The sequence below is a fragment of the Protopterus annectens genome, chromosome 4.part0 (genome assembly GCF_019279795.1).
Source record: "Protopterus annectens isolate FY-2018-M chromosome 4.part0, PAN1.0, whole genome shotgun sequence".
Taxonomy (NCBI): Eukaryota; Metazoa; Chordata; order Ceratodontiformes; family Protopteridae; genus Protopterus; species Protopterus annectens.
In genome coordinates this window covers 518,647,752-518,662,721 of record NC_056733.1, presented here as the reverse complement: position 1 = coordinate 518,662,721, position 14,970 = coordinate 518,647,752, and the positions used below count along the sequence as shown (strand labels likewise).

General features: G+C 42.5%; 1 protein-coding gene across 1 annotated transcript in view; it reads right to left on the bottom strand.

The window, feature by feature from the left end:
* Positions 1-471: 471 nt before the first annotated feature.
* CFAP73 (cilia and flagella associated protein 73) overlaps positions 472-14,970 on the bottom strand; it is a 551,824-nt gene continuing 537,325 nt past the window's right edge. The window contains exon 8 of the mRNA XM_044068437.1: positions 472-888. The gene's annotated coding sequence lies outside the window, so the exon portion shown is untranslated. The remainder of the gene's footprint in view (positions 889-14,970) is intronic.

The following is a 14,970-nucleotide window of genomic DNA, read 5'->3' as shown; positions in this document are numbered from 1 at the left end:
ACTACTGCTGTTTACACTTCTAAATGTTGCGTACTGTTAACTTCACATATGTTTGTTAGTCTTTATGTGTGACTTGCAAATGCCTGCACTGTGCTTTAGGAACAATGTTTTGTGTGTGAATTCCATTTTATGCTTTGACCTTACAAGCTGTATATATTTTGACTTAAATTTTAGTGATTTGTATTATACTTGTTGCCTGCCTTTTGGCACCAGACATGCCTGAAATGGGTCTCAAGAACATCTAGTTCAATCAACATGGTTAACAAAACAATTAAATAAAAATGCCAGATGGAAAATACTGCTGGAAACATCTAATGCCAGCCTGCTGCAAGACTTGGCAGTTCTGATATGCTGAAGGTGCTATCTTGAAATAAGATCAAGTCAAAACTTACTTTGGATAGCATAACTTTTTTTTTCTGGAATATTTACTTCAGATGTACAATTTATTTTCAGTAAAGTTAATTGCATTTGGAAAATACAAAAAAAAGTTTATTGGTTCTCCATATCAAATAATGTCATTGCAAAAGCCAAATTTTCTTAGTTTACATTACTTAATTGGAAAGATTATGGAAAAAAATTACTTTTTTTACAGTTAGTACCACACAATATAATCTTTAAAAACCATGAACTCCAAAATTTCATTCCAGCAAGAGGAGAGTTCAGACCTGGATGACAGCTCTTTTAACTTGCCAGTTGTTACAAATGCAATAGCTTCTTAATGTTTCTTGGTCCATGCCTGTTTACTCAAGTCATTCTTAAGTAATTGGTAAGAAGGGTGACATGGAAAATTTACTAGTACTGATACAAGGCTGGCCATGGTTCCCCACCTTGAAGCAGCTACAGTACGGTCCTTCTCCGTGTCTGAATTAATTTACTGCCAATGGGAACCTGTGAGTAAATGAATGAAAAAAATTAAATAATGAAGCTGGATACAGGTGAATTCTTTACATAAACAGCAATTGTGAAGATTTGTTCTTAACACTTAAAGATACTGTCACAATCTTTAAATATAACAGTGAAGGAGAGTTTGGCTCTACAGTTAATAAGGGCAGCAGAAATTGATCAACCAGTCTGGAAAATATTCTTATAATGAAATTAAATAAACCATTACAACAATGTAGATAAAGGTTGCTGTTTATTCCTGTGTTATTTTTATTTGATGGCCAAAGGAGATAATAAGTCTACCTGGTTTGCCCTTCTATAAATGTAACATTCCACCTCCACTCTACCCCCCAAAAAAACCCTTCTGTACTCCATTAGTATATTTTAGCAGTTTATTCTATTTTGCTTTATTTTATTAATTTTAACTGTAACTATTCTGCAGTACAGAACAATAACATTAGTATATTACATCTTTTGACAAAACATCAGTATCAAAATAGAAACAAATTTACAATTGTGTATCTTTCCCTCTTGCCCCTCAACTTTAGAAACAAGTCCAAAGAAAATACCCCTTTATTAAGCTAGCAACAGTGCTATTGAATAAGTGTAGAAGGGGATGTTCTGGAAACAATTCTTTCTTTCTATAAAATTTTAGCTCATATAATCAACCATCAGCTTCTGAGGTCCTACAGAAACCATGTGTGGACAGTGCGACCATCCCCCTTGCCCCTCACTCTCATCATCTACTTTTACAAAAATCACTATCTCATGTCTCCACTCTTACTCTTCTATCTTCCATTTTTTTTCCATCCAGTCACCTACCTATCCCCTTATTCTGTCTTGGTAGCTTTCTTGTGTACCCTGTTATTACACTTAGTATTTTCAGTGTTCTTCCAGACTCTCAAAATCATCCTTTTAAATCCCCTCACACAGATATGCAACTCCCACCTCCCATGTCCATCTCAAATAAACAAAACATTGCACTCCCTGCCCCTGTCTTTCTATATATCTTCTTACACAGCTCCATTGCTCTCATCCACATACCATCCACCACCTAAAAAACCATGACATGTTCAACTGATCCACATCTAGTTTCATACACTTCCAGCACCCTTGCTCTAACTCTGGTTGTGTGTACTTACACAATGGCACTTTTTACTACTAGTCAGTCATAACATGGCAGGCACAGGTAGTACTGTGCAAGGTTTTACCATAGCTGAAATATAGCTCACCAATGAAAACCAGTGGGACTGGCACATAATTCATTTGAAGCTTAAGGCCATGAAAAAAATAGTGACTGCTGTTATGATGATTGCCTCATACAACTGTACTCTTCATTTATGTATACAAATAAACTAGAATAGTTATAGTTTTTGTTCTTGTTAAAATGTTTACAGAATTGACAAAGAAGATGCACAATAAAATAGTGTGCTCCTGCAGGCAGAGGGACTAGAAAAAGTATATTTAAAGATGTAAGATGTTGGTGATTTTTGAATTGTCTGAGCAAGTCACTTAATCAGCAGTTCTCCCAGGCTGACTCTGAAATGTGCCCACCGGGATTAATTGGTTAACGAATGAATGAAAAACAAATAAGGCCATAAAACACCTTGTTCTAATTAACATATCTTGAAGGAGAGCACCAACAGATGGCAGGAAAAAGCAAGACTAGTGTTATTTAAACAACACATCAGTACTATAGAAGTATGGAACTAGATACAGTCAAAATCTGCTGCTATGTGCTACACAACACAGCTCAGCAGTGACATAACTAAGGAACAGCACAGGTGAAGACATACCTGTGTCGTTACATTAAACACCAAAGGAATCAGTAAAGGAATATCAAGGGGGACACTGACAACACAGATATGAATATGCTGTGATAAGTAAGCAAAAATTTAGATAACATTGGAGAAGAGCAGCAAGGAATGCTATGAAAGGATGTGGTTAGTGAAAAGAGGAGGGAGTTAGGATTTTGGAAAAAAGAAAGTGGACAGGAATAATCTAGAACAAAAAAGGGCTGACCATGGAAACAGGTACATGTAGCAAAAGGAAAGAGGGTAGAAGGAAGATAGTACAAGAGCAGGAATTAGCACAGCAGGGCTAGAAGGAGTATGTGATAGGAGACATGGAGGGCATGTAACAGGAATTAAGAGAAAGGAGAAGCAGTGAATGAAAGGAAATAAGGGTAACTTGGCAACAGGAGAAAGTACACCAAAAAGTTGTCAAGTAACAGGAAAGGGAAAGAGACTCAATCAGAGATGGCTTAGGGGAATGGCATGGGGAAATAAATTAGTGAAGTGGAAATGGAAATGATTCTTGGTCGATGCTAGTCAGGACAGGCCAAGCTTGTGACACATTACCTTTGAAGGTTTTAGTTTAATAAAATAGGTGTATATTTTACTAAGATGGCTAGTGTTGTTGTTCATATCAGGCATCATGATTTTAGGTTATGGAGACTGTCATTATCATTACTGATGTCATTCTGGGAGCATTCCCTGCCTGGGACAGGTGGAGGGAGGACATTATCATCTGAGGAAATGTCATGTGATAAGGTTACACAGTGCAAAGATGTGTGGGACCCTGAGTGTTGGTGTTTAGGGGATACTGCCACAGCCATACAAGGCACTGGTAACTGAGCTGGGTCATTTCATCGAAACTGAACTTCTGCTAATGTCCCTGGGTGGCCCTGACCTCACATAGGCTATAATAGAGTGGTAGACAAGATGTAGACCTTCCTATTGCATATCCAGGTATGTAACATATATACCTGTCTACCTGTCTAGTATCTCATCTTTCTTTGTCACTGCTATGACTTTCACTTATTTTTTCATGTTGCCCACCCACATTGGTAAAGACACTAGCACTAAGGAAAGTCAGACCCATGTCATCCCCCCACCATTTTGAAGATGAATTTTGGTAATTTGAACTGTGTGATTCAGGATGCTACCATACACTTTACGCTGACGTTGACATCTGCAAAGGTTATCTCTCTGCATTTGTGCATACTGCTACAGGTCCTTTATAAATTCTGCATGCTGATATGACAGTAACAGATGGGTAAGTGCATTATTTTTATCAGGCATTTTGCTTATATCCACAGTGCATGAACATGTGTTTGCCATTTCTTTATACAATACAAGTAAGGCAGTTGGAAGAGAAGTTAAGCCCCTGAGCTGCAGTACCTGTGGTACAGGGCTTGATTCACTCAGCTCTCATTTATCTACTGTGTAACATTGCTCCCAGGTTACATCTGAAAAGAGAATGTGTAACCAGTAGGTCTACCTAGTTAGCAACTATTATTTTTATTATTATTCCATTTTACCAGATGCAGTGCATGCAGGAGTCTATGAGGAATGTGGTTTGGATACCACATATAGTAATGCTGGTGCTGTGTCAGACGTGTCAAATGATACACTTGGTAATTACGATATAGCAAATGTGCCTATATTGTAAATACTGCGTGATGTTACAGACCTGCACAGCGCAGCCAGTGCACATAACATACATTCAGCAGCTACCTCTCAAATGCTTCCAATATGCCCTTGATAGCGACAATGAAGTGTGCTACAGTGAAAGTTTAGGTTACAGATGGGATGTTTTTCTAGCATCTATGGAAGTTCACAGACACAGTGCTGCTGACATACACAGCACACTTCTGTATAAGCCACTTAGGTGTTCTTCCCAGACATGGAATGCAGGAGATGGTGTGCAGCAGGTGACATAGATAATTACATGGTATGATCAAGCTGTAAGATATACCTGTGCATCAACAGTTACTCTTTATCTAAGTGAGTAGTTGTTCAGGCACCTCATGGATGCTCAGGCAATCACTGATGTTGCTGCCAATATTGTGTCACACTTGTTACAATGCATGATGGAGATTACTGAAGCCATCTTGAAGTGATTATAACCATACATATGTTTATGCATGCCATTATTTTGTTTTATTTATATTTGTTTATTGGGGTTGTCCACGGATCAGAACTGACCATTTGCAAGCACAACTTGGGTGAAAAATATTTACAAGTATACAACTAAAGAATTGTAACAGTAGGCCTACATGTAGAGACTAAGCAACATATACAAAATGCTAATCCCTGTCAATATACAAGTACAACTTGGATCTATGGATGGGAAACAGAACATTTACCCCAGGACTTATCCCTGCACTACTAATGGACAGAGGCAGCTGCTAAATGCTTTATCCCATGCATGGGTCCCTCAAATTCCTATGGTATAATCCCAATTATTTTCACCAGGGGTAATATATAATTATTGACCATAGGATGGGTAAGGCGAGCCTAATATCAAATGGGATAGGTTAATTCAAGCACCAGAAGGGAAATTGACTAGGCTTAACATGGCCCACACAGGCAACTAGCCTAGTACTTACCTATGAACATATTAAAGAATACTGAAAATCATGTAAAATACCATGAGGTGACAACCATGGTAGTGAAGTATAATGTTAACGCTGTGCTCAAGCAAGATAGCTGCATTGTATTTCCTTATGTACAGAATTTAGCAACTGAGCAAGCTGGTCAGAGTAGCTGATAGGTTTAAGGATAGAAAAGTGTGAGAGAGATTAGGTGAATTGCCCTTTTGGGAAACATAAGCACGTGACTTTCAGTTGAAGGTATGTTTTAAGATTCTTTCTAAACTTGCAGAAGATGGTTTCTCTGAGGAGTTGTGGGAAAGTGTGCTAAAGGGAGGGAGCAACTATAGAGAAGGCATGTTTTCTGGACTGGAAGAAAGATCTTGGAGTAGTGAGAGAAGGTTCAGATTGAAAGTAGTGATGTAGGCTTTATGAAGATGATTTTTTTTTCATTTCATTTTGTAATAGGAGGGTTTAAGGTGTAGTAACATAAAGGGTTGAGCTCCTGGCAGGAGGATGGCTCTTTAATAGGGAGCCATTTTGCTTTGTTTAAGTGAACAACTTCTAAAACTAAAAATGTAAAAATATGATCAACCCCATGGTCATTCACATGCCTCACCAAAGGGTTTTGCTGCAACTTTTATATATATCAGTAATGTGTTCTAAAATCCAGTCTTTAAATGGGTGATTCATCTTCCCTACATAAAAACATTCACAAGCCTGGCACTTTGCATAGTAGACAACATTCATCATCCTGCAATCAGCATAAAAGTTCAAATAAACCTTATAATTCATTGGTGTATGTAGAAAGAACTGCCAACCCAAATGTGGCTACATGCACTGCAAGATCTACAAGGAAACGTGCCTTCATGAACAGATCTGGCTACTTCAGAGTCAAAATGCCTATAACATAAAAAGAAGTTATGTCTTACCATAACGCTCCATCTGTGCTGTAGATCTTTATTCATTCATTACTGTTAGGACCTCAGTTCCATCCTCGGAACCGACATGGCCATTTCCAAGCTCGCGCCAGCCAAAAACTCTCAGCTAAGACCTACGCATAATGCACCTCTCATAGTTATTCCAGATCGAGTTTGCCCACCCCCATATAATAGAGATAGTAAGAAAAATACGGTAGGAGGCTATGTCTGAGCAAATACCCTAACCAGGAGTTCCTAAAGTCCACCAGGAGTACAGGTAGGGGGAAGGAGTGTGGGAAGTAATGAATGAATAAAGATCTACACCACAGATGGAACGTTATGGTAAGACATAACTTCTTTATCTGATGTTGTAAATCTTTATTCATTCCTTACTGTTAGGACCGAGTCCCCAGCTACTTGAGTCCTGGGTGCCCCTAAGGAAGGATATTCCTGAGCACCATAGAACCAAAAAATGCTTGTCCCCTGGAGGCCAAATCCAATTTGTAATGAGAGATAAAGGTATGAGGTCTTGCCAAAGTGGATGCTGTGCAAATATCATCCATAGAGGCTCTGGAATGAAAAGCTACAGAAGTAGCCCTTGATCTACTAGAATGAGCCTTTATTCTGGAAGGTAAGGATAGCTTATTCTGTTGGTAGATAAAGGTAATGACGTTTCTAAGCCAGGAGGATAAAGTCACTTTGGAGACTGGTTTGCCCAATCTGGGTCCTGCAAAGGCCACAAACAATTGATCTGTTTTCCTGAAAGATTTAGTCCTATCCAAATAACAACGAAGCTGCCGATGCACATCAAGGTGGTGCAAAAGGTACTCCCCTCTGTTAGAATATTGAGGGAAGAAAACCGGCAAGTCAATAGATTGGTTAATGGAAAATCCCGAAATGACCTTGGGCAAGAAAGAAGCGTCAGTATGAAGGGACACCCTATCCCTGTGGAAGTTCAAGTAAGGTCTCTTGACATTCAAGGCCTGCAGCTCAGATACTCTTCTTGCTGAGGTAAGTGCTACTAGAAGTAGAGACTTCCATGACAAAAACTTTATATCACATGAAGAAAAAGACTCGAAAAGAGGGCCTGTAAGAGACTGAAGTACCAAGGTCAAGTCCCAGGGTTCTATGGGGGGCTTGACAGGAGGTTTAATGTGTAATACTCCTTTCAAAAAGGTCTTGCACAGGCAGTGTGACATAACCGAAGAATTATCAAATCCATTATGAAAATTGTCGATAGCTGCTAAATGCACAGTGATTGCCGATGCTGAGGCTCCTGCATGTAGAAGAGTCATCAGGTATTGTAGGATCTTTTGAATAGGCATAGAGAAGGGATCTAAGTTCTGATCTTTGGCCCAAATAAAGAACCTAGTCCATTTACTAGAATAAACTTTCCTGGTGAAAGGTTTGTGGGAAGCCAGAAGAATTTCACGAACAGGAGATGAGATGTCAGGCAGCCTGGCAATCACTGGAAGTGGAGGAACCAAGCTGTGAGCTTGAGGCTGTGAAGATTGGGATAAATCAGTCTCTGAGGATGAGATAACAGACCTTGTGAATGATCCAGGATCCATGGGCTGTGAATCAGATGAGGCCATAGGAATGGGAACCAGACTTGATGGGGCCAATAAGAGGCAATGAGGATCACTTTGCTTCTCAACCTTTGAGCTTTCTGGAGGAATTTTGGAATGAGGGGAAATGGAGGAAAGGCATACAGTAGACCCAGGGGCCAATCGTGTGTTAGAGCATCCCTTGGGGGTTCCCCTGAGGGGGATCAGGGCAAAGTAGCTTCTGCATTTGTTGTTTAGGGGGGAAGCAAACAGATCGCCATAAGGCTTGCCCCAGCAGTGGAAAATCTGATCCGCTATTACAGAATTGAGGGATCACTCATGAGGCATCAGGATGTTTCTGCTCATATTGTCCACAATAAGGTTGGAACTCCTGGGAATGTGCGTTGCTATAAGAAAGCAGTTGGAAGCTATCGCCCAGTGCCAAATCCTCATGGCTTCCCGACACAGGGGGTAAGACCTGGTTCCACCTTGCTTGTTGATATAAAAGACGACTGACATGTTGTCCGACTGAATTGCAATGGTCCCAGAAGGTAGGGATGTATGGAACGCTTGCAAAACTAAGAGAACTGCCCTCAGTTCCAGGACATTTATGTGCAAATTGGCCTCCCTGGGGGACCAGGTGCCCTCAACTGTCTTTCCCTGGAAATGCCCCCCCCCCCCCCCCCAAACAGGAAAGCGTCCGTGGTCACAGTGGGCTGGCAGAGACAGAACGGTCGACACCAAAGATTCGATTGTGACTTCATCTACCATAACATTTCTTCCTTGTAAAGGGTTGTAAAACGTATCATGTGGTCGAGTGGGTGAGTTAAGATTAACCATTGTGCAGAAAGGAGCCACTGTAGTATTCTCATGTGCAACCTCACCAGTGGTACTAGAGTAATGGCAGCCACCATGCAGCCTAAGAGTTACAGTAGAAGGCATGCTGGTACATAGGTCTGTGGAAGGAGGGCTTGGATTTGGTGTCTTATTTTCGAAAGCCTGTGAGGAGGGAGGGAAGCTTGACAGGATGTTGTGTCGAAGACTGCTCCAATGAATTCCAGTGTGTTTGTTGGGAACATTTGAGATTTGTTCTTGTTGACTGTAATCCCCAAATGGAGAATGAGGCCTTGAGTGTAAGAGAGGCTGTGGATTATAAGATTCCTGGTCGGGGCGGTAAGGAGCCAATCGTCTAGATACGGAAACACCTGGAATCCTTGTAGTCAAAGATAAGCTACTACCACTGCCATACATTTGGTGAACACTCGGGGGGCTGTCGAGAGATTGAATGGCAGTGCCCTGAACTGGTAGTGAATGGCTCCCAGCCAGAAGCGGTGGAACCTCCGGGAGTGGTGATCCATCTTTATGTGGTAATACACGTCCTGGAGGTATATACAGCACATCCAGTTATCCCTTCCTAGGAAGGGGAAAATGGACTGTACCGTGAACATCCAGAATTGTTGAGGTTTAATAAATTTGTTCAATAGGCTGAGATCCAGGATCGGTCTCCAGTCCCCTGTCTTTTTTGGCACTAAAAAGAGCCTCGAGTAAAACCCGGATCCTCTCTTATCTGGTGGGACTGGTTGGATGACTCTTTCTTAGCAGCTTTTCTATTTCTAAGGCTGCTACTTCCCTCTGATTGGGTGGCCCATTGGGAATTCATTTGACGGGTCTGGGAGTTAAATCGAATGGCATCTGGTAGCCTCTGGATATTATTCTCTGCACCCAAACATCAGTAGTAATAAGTTGCTAGGCTGGTTGGTGCAGAGAAAAATGACCCCCAACTGCTTGCAGAGGAAAGCAATTGGGCCACTGCTCAGGGGCACTGGTAGGTTCGGCTGGAGAAGGAATCTCTAGTGCCCTGGTTATGCGGACCCCCTCTACCCCAAAAGGGCCATCTTCCAGATGAGCTGCCCCCTCTGCCCTGGGGGATTACTCACCACAAGTGTCACAAAAAGATCCTTGGGATTTTCTAAACCACATTTTTCCTCCCTTCTGGTTTGTGGAGTTGGACCTCTGGGGGGGGGGGTGGAAAAGTGTATGCCCAGAGCAGGCAAGGTCTTTCCATCTTTCTCACTTCATGCTAATGTGTCTCATACTTTGGGACCAAAAAGTGCAGATTCGACAGGTGCATTGATGAAGGAAGATTTAAAGGGGTCTGTGAAATCACACAACCGCATCCAAGCATTATGTCTCATGACAATGCCTGATGCGGCAGCTCGAGCTGCCCCCTCGGTGGTGTGAGAGATCAAATGTATCAAGGAGATCGAGCTAGATTCAAGGGTAGCTAGCTGTGAGGCGACAGTGTCACGCACCTCATCAGGTTGTACCCCCATTAAAGAGGAGGACATTTCAGAGATTAGGTCTCTTTGGAGGTGAGTGAAGTGTGCCAGATAGTTCAGCGACCGAATGGCAAAGATCACTGAAGCATAGGTCCACTTCCCTAATCTGTCCATGGCTTGAGACTCCTTGTTCGGAAGATGGACAGTGGAACTATCTTCTGCCAGTTCCTTCTTGGTGGCCACCGCCATGACCATGGAATCAACTGCAAACTGCTTGGACCTGTGGGGCTGGTCTTCAGGTGTGGATAGAATTTTGTCTGGCCTCTGGGGGACAGGTTCTACATTGTCTGAGGCCTTCCAGGCACGCTGTACGATCAGCTTAACAAGCTCATCTGCAGGTGGGATCACCCAGGAAGTAGATGGCTGGGCACGGAAGGCCTGCAAGAACACAGATTCCTGAGAAGAAGGGTTATGGGACTTCCAGTCTCCCCGCTACTTGAGGATTTCGAGAATGTCTCCGAATGAGATGTCATCTGGAGGAGACCGTGGGGACCCTTCTCCCTCATCACAATCAGTGTCTTCAGTGATAGAGTCCTTAGGGAAATCAAGGTACTTCCTCTGCCTTGCACCGTTTCTTCCGGGGTGGCTCCCCAGTAGGATCTTCTGAGGAGGACTCCGGAGAAAGGATTCCCTTCAAAGGGAGGTCTTGTGGCTCCCGTGCCCAGGATCCTGAAGTAGGGGATTGGGACAGCTGCATGCTGGGGGGGGGGGGGTTCTGATACCGATGTCATTGATGCTGACTGCGAGCCTGCGGGAGGCAAGAATCCTATCCATCACTTGGAAAGCAGGCCTGCCCAAGGAGGGATGGGAGCCCAGAACTGAGAACAACAACCTTGGAACTGGGGTCATACCCCGCCCTGAGGAGCCCACCTCCAGGTGAGGAGCTCCGAGAGGACTGGAAGCCATCGGAGCTGTAGACATAGATGGCGCCAGTGAAAAAATAGGAGCCGGGCTAGGTACCAAGGTCCCGACAGTCCAAACACTGCTTTGAGAGTGCACCAGCTTCAACGGAGCCAATGCAGCAAGGGTGGTCGATGCCGACAGGGAATAATCCACAGTCGGAGCCGAGATAGTATGCAATGGGATGGACATCAATACTGAGATCTCCGGGGCCTGGGTAATGGCCAGAGGAGGATAAACAGGAGAATATGCTGTAAAGGATTCCGAGCCAAAGAGGACAGAAGGTCTAGCTGGAGTGGGCAATCCCGTAGCTGCCAGAAGCTGGTCCACAACCCGCACTATATCTAGTTCAGAAAAGCTCCTGGTGGATCTAAAGGAGAATTAGGTCTTTCAATAAAGGGGCTACAGCAATGTCCCACAAAAGGGTCATATATCAGAGAGTATCTGGTTCTTGGGAGATATTCAACTTTAGGAGTTGAGGTCATAATCTGTGGAGCTGAAGAAGCTATTGGCACAGTGGCCATGGATGGTGCCGAAGCAGGTATAGTCGTGGAAGCCAATGTCGGAACCAAGGACAGCACTGAAGCCGGTGGTGCTGAGGCTGGAACCGAAATAGGAGTCAACATCAGAGATGGTACCAAGGGAGAAGACACAGCACCTGGTGCCAAAGAAGTCTGCGCCGAGGGTGCAGGAGAAGCAGGGAGCTGACTCGGTTCCGTAACTTACGGAGATGTAGGGACTGGGTGATTCCATTTTTCCTTGTGTTTTTTGGTCTTTGGAGGTGGTGAGACCTCCAACCCAGACAGAGCCTCCCAAAAAGATGTTTTGATTAAACCTTTCAAAATAAACTTATTTTTATGCTATGCTAGTGTACGATTGCTAAAACTAGCACAAATATCACAATCAGCTTTAATATGGTCCACGCCCAAACAGTAAACTCATCAAGTGTGGCCGTCCGACTTGGGCATCTTATGCCCACACTTGTCACACTGCTTAAACCCCAACTTAACTTTGTCTGACATAGTACAGGCAACAAAGGGGTATCCTAAAGGAAACAACGATAAGAAAGAAAGAAAAGGGAGAGAATACAAATGATGGTATTTAAAAAATACCACAAGTGGTAAAGAAAGGCCTACCAAAGGTAGGAGAGAGGGACAGTAGCAATGATGGTTGAGATTTAATTACCAAAGGTCAAGGGTAGGAAACAGGCATAGGTTATAGGCGATAGTAAGAAAAGGCTAAACTGACTAAAAAGCAAAGTTTGAAGAAAAACTACACCAAAAATGACAAATTTCCACTTAGCTTTGAGAGAGATGGCTAGGCAAGTCTGACGAGAAATGCAGCAAATAAGATCTGGAGTAACTATGAGAGGGGCATTATGGGTAGGTCTTAGGTGAGAGTTTTTGGCTGGAGTGAGCTTGGAAATGGCTGTGTCAGTTCCGAGGATGGAACTGAGGTCCTAACAGTAAGGAATGAATAAAGATTTACAATATCAGATTTGTCATTTCAACTAAACATTATTGTGAAAAGAAAATTTAGGCACAGGACCCTGCAGTAGCGTTGTCGCCTCACAGTACGATGTTGTCCTGTTCGATTCTCAGCTAGAGCGTCATCTGTGTGGAGACATGCGTGAATGGGTGTACCTTCATTGAAGGTTGTGCGTTAGAGCTGGCAACTTGGCATGTACAAATCTACTGCCAATCATTAGCGGACCGGAGCTGTGGTGACCCCTAACCGGGAAAAGCCGAAAGACGCAACAACCCAAAAGTTTATTCAGTGTCATATCAGTCATTAAGACGGACCAGTTCTTCTTTATTATGTCAAAAACTGTCCCAATATTACTAGAATAAGTTAACACTATTTCAGTGGCAGGAGCGGCATGTTCATTCATATTATTAATACGATGATCACCAAACAAAGGGTAGCAACAGTTTCTCTCATAGAGGGAACCTCATCCATGGTTTCATATACTTCTTTATTGGAGTATCTGCGAGCAACAAACTCAGCTGTAGCCATTCTCAGAGCTTCAGTTACATGGCTATTGTCATTATGTCACCTAGATATTCTAAGTAGCTGCCCCTTGACCATGTTCTTAGTCACATGTTGAGGATGCATGCTGGTTCTATGTAAGATATTATAATGCAAGAATGGTCATGAGAATCAGTGGCCTTGGAATATCTATGAATCTATGTAGCAGGTACACAGACCATGCACTAATCTGTACATCCTGTTACTGTTATAGGATGAATTATGTAACTCTGGGTGCATTCTGCACAGATGAATGGTTTGTCCTTCTCCAGCATCCTCCTGTAGTGCTAGATTTGTTTTTCTCTGTCTGTGGTACCAGGTGTTATTATGGTACACCGCCAACTACCTGGTGATGCCACTGCACCTTGTTGTTATCAAGCTGTGTAACATAGCATATGCAGCCATCATTCATGGTGCTTCCTTGAGAATATGCTGGAGGGCATCCTGGATTTATCTCTGCATTGGAATGAGGATTTCAGCAGCTCAATCATATGCTCTTTTATTAACCCTATATGCCAATGCACATCACTGAACAGTTTGTTATGATCCATGGTTGTAGTATGTAACTAGGGTTATCCACAGAGGAAAATTTATGTTATCCCTTTATGTATCATGCTGTTAAATCATTCAAGCATGGCAGTAGTTTTTACCTATATTTTCAAGTACCTCTTTCTGTGTGTATGCCTGTTTGCAAACATTTCCCACAGTCCACGGAGGAATGAAGTTTCAAGTAAGGAAAGTAGCTCAACATATACTTTTGTCATGACTAATACCAGAGTATTTGGCAAAGATTTTTATTATATCCCAGTCACCAAATACACACTATCTAGCAGCTTATGAAGTGAAATTCATTCTGATTTACATAGATGACAGAATCATTATTGGCTGGAGTGTTGATAGTAACATGGGAGAAGCTGATACTCAGTGGCCATGGAATATCTGTGATATAAATTTTATGTATTTTATATGATTTTTCAGTATTCTTTTATAGGTTCACAGGTAAGTACTATGATAGCTGCCCTTGAGGGCCATTTTAAGCCTAACTACTTTGCTTTTTGGTGCCTGAATTAACCTATCCCATTTGGTGTTAGACTGTCTTTACCCATTCCATGGTTGATAACAAGAAGTTATGTACTCACCATAACGTTCGATGTATGTAGTCCATCTCACCTCACATTCTTATCCGTGGGTTCAGAGCCGAATATCGGCTCCAACTCGGCCGATTTTACTAGCTCAAAGTCTCTCATTGGCTGGGCTAAGCAGGTATCCCATGGTGCACTGCTCCATATCCCCAGATCTAGTTTGCTGTGAAAATCATTTGTACTCCATACACACATCACATCCATATAAAAAAATAAACTAATCAAAGGGATTCAGTAGATGACAACCTAACCTCCAAATCCTCCAGGAAGGGGAAAGGTGGGAGGGTAAGTAAGAATGTGAGGCGAGATGGACTACATACATCGAATGTTATGGTGAATACATAACTTCTTGATGTTATGTAGTCCTATCTCACCTACATTCTTACCCGTGGGACAGCGTCCCTAGCACCTACATCCTGGATGGCTAATAGGAAAATACTCCTGAGAACTGTGGAGCCATAGGAAGACCTGCCCCTGGAGACCACGTCTAATTTGTAATGAGAAACAAAAGTGTGAGGAGAAGTCCAAGTAGCTGCAGCACATATATCATCCATTGACAATCTAGCTTGACAGGCTGTGGATGTAGAAACAGCCCGAGTAGAATGTGCCTTGACTGGAAATGGTAGATTTTTACCTCCAGCCTGATAGATGAAAGAGATACAACTGGCTATCCATCTAGATAGAGTGACCTTGGATACCGGAGAACCCAATCGGTTTTCCGAAAAGGAGACAAAGAGTTGGTCAGATTGCCAGATATCTTTTGTCTGGTGTAGATAGAAGCATAATTGTCTATGTACATCCAATTAGTGAAATCTAAATTCTGCCTTGTTAGAAAAG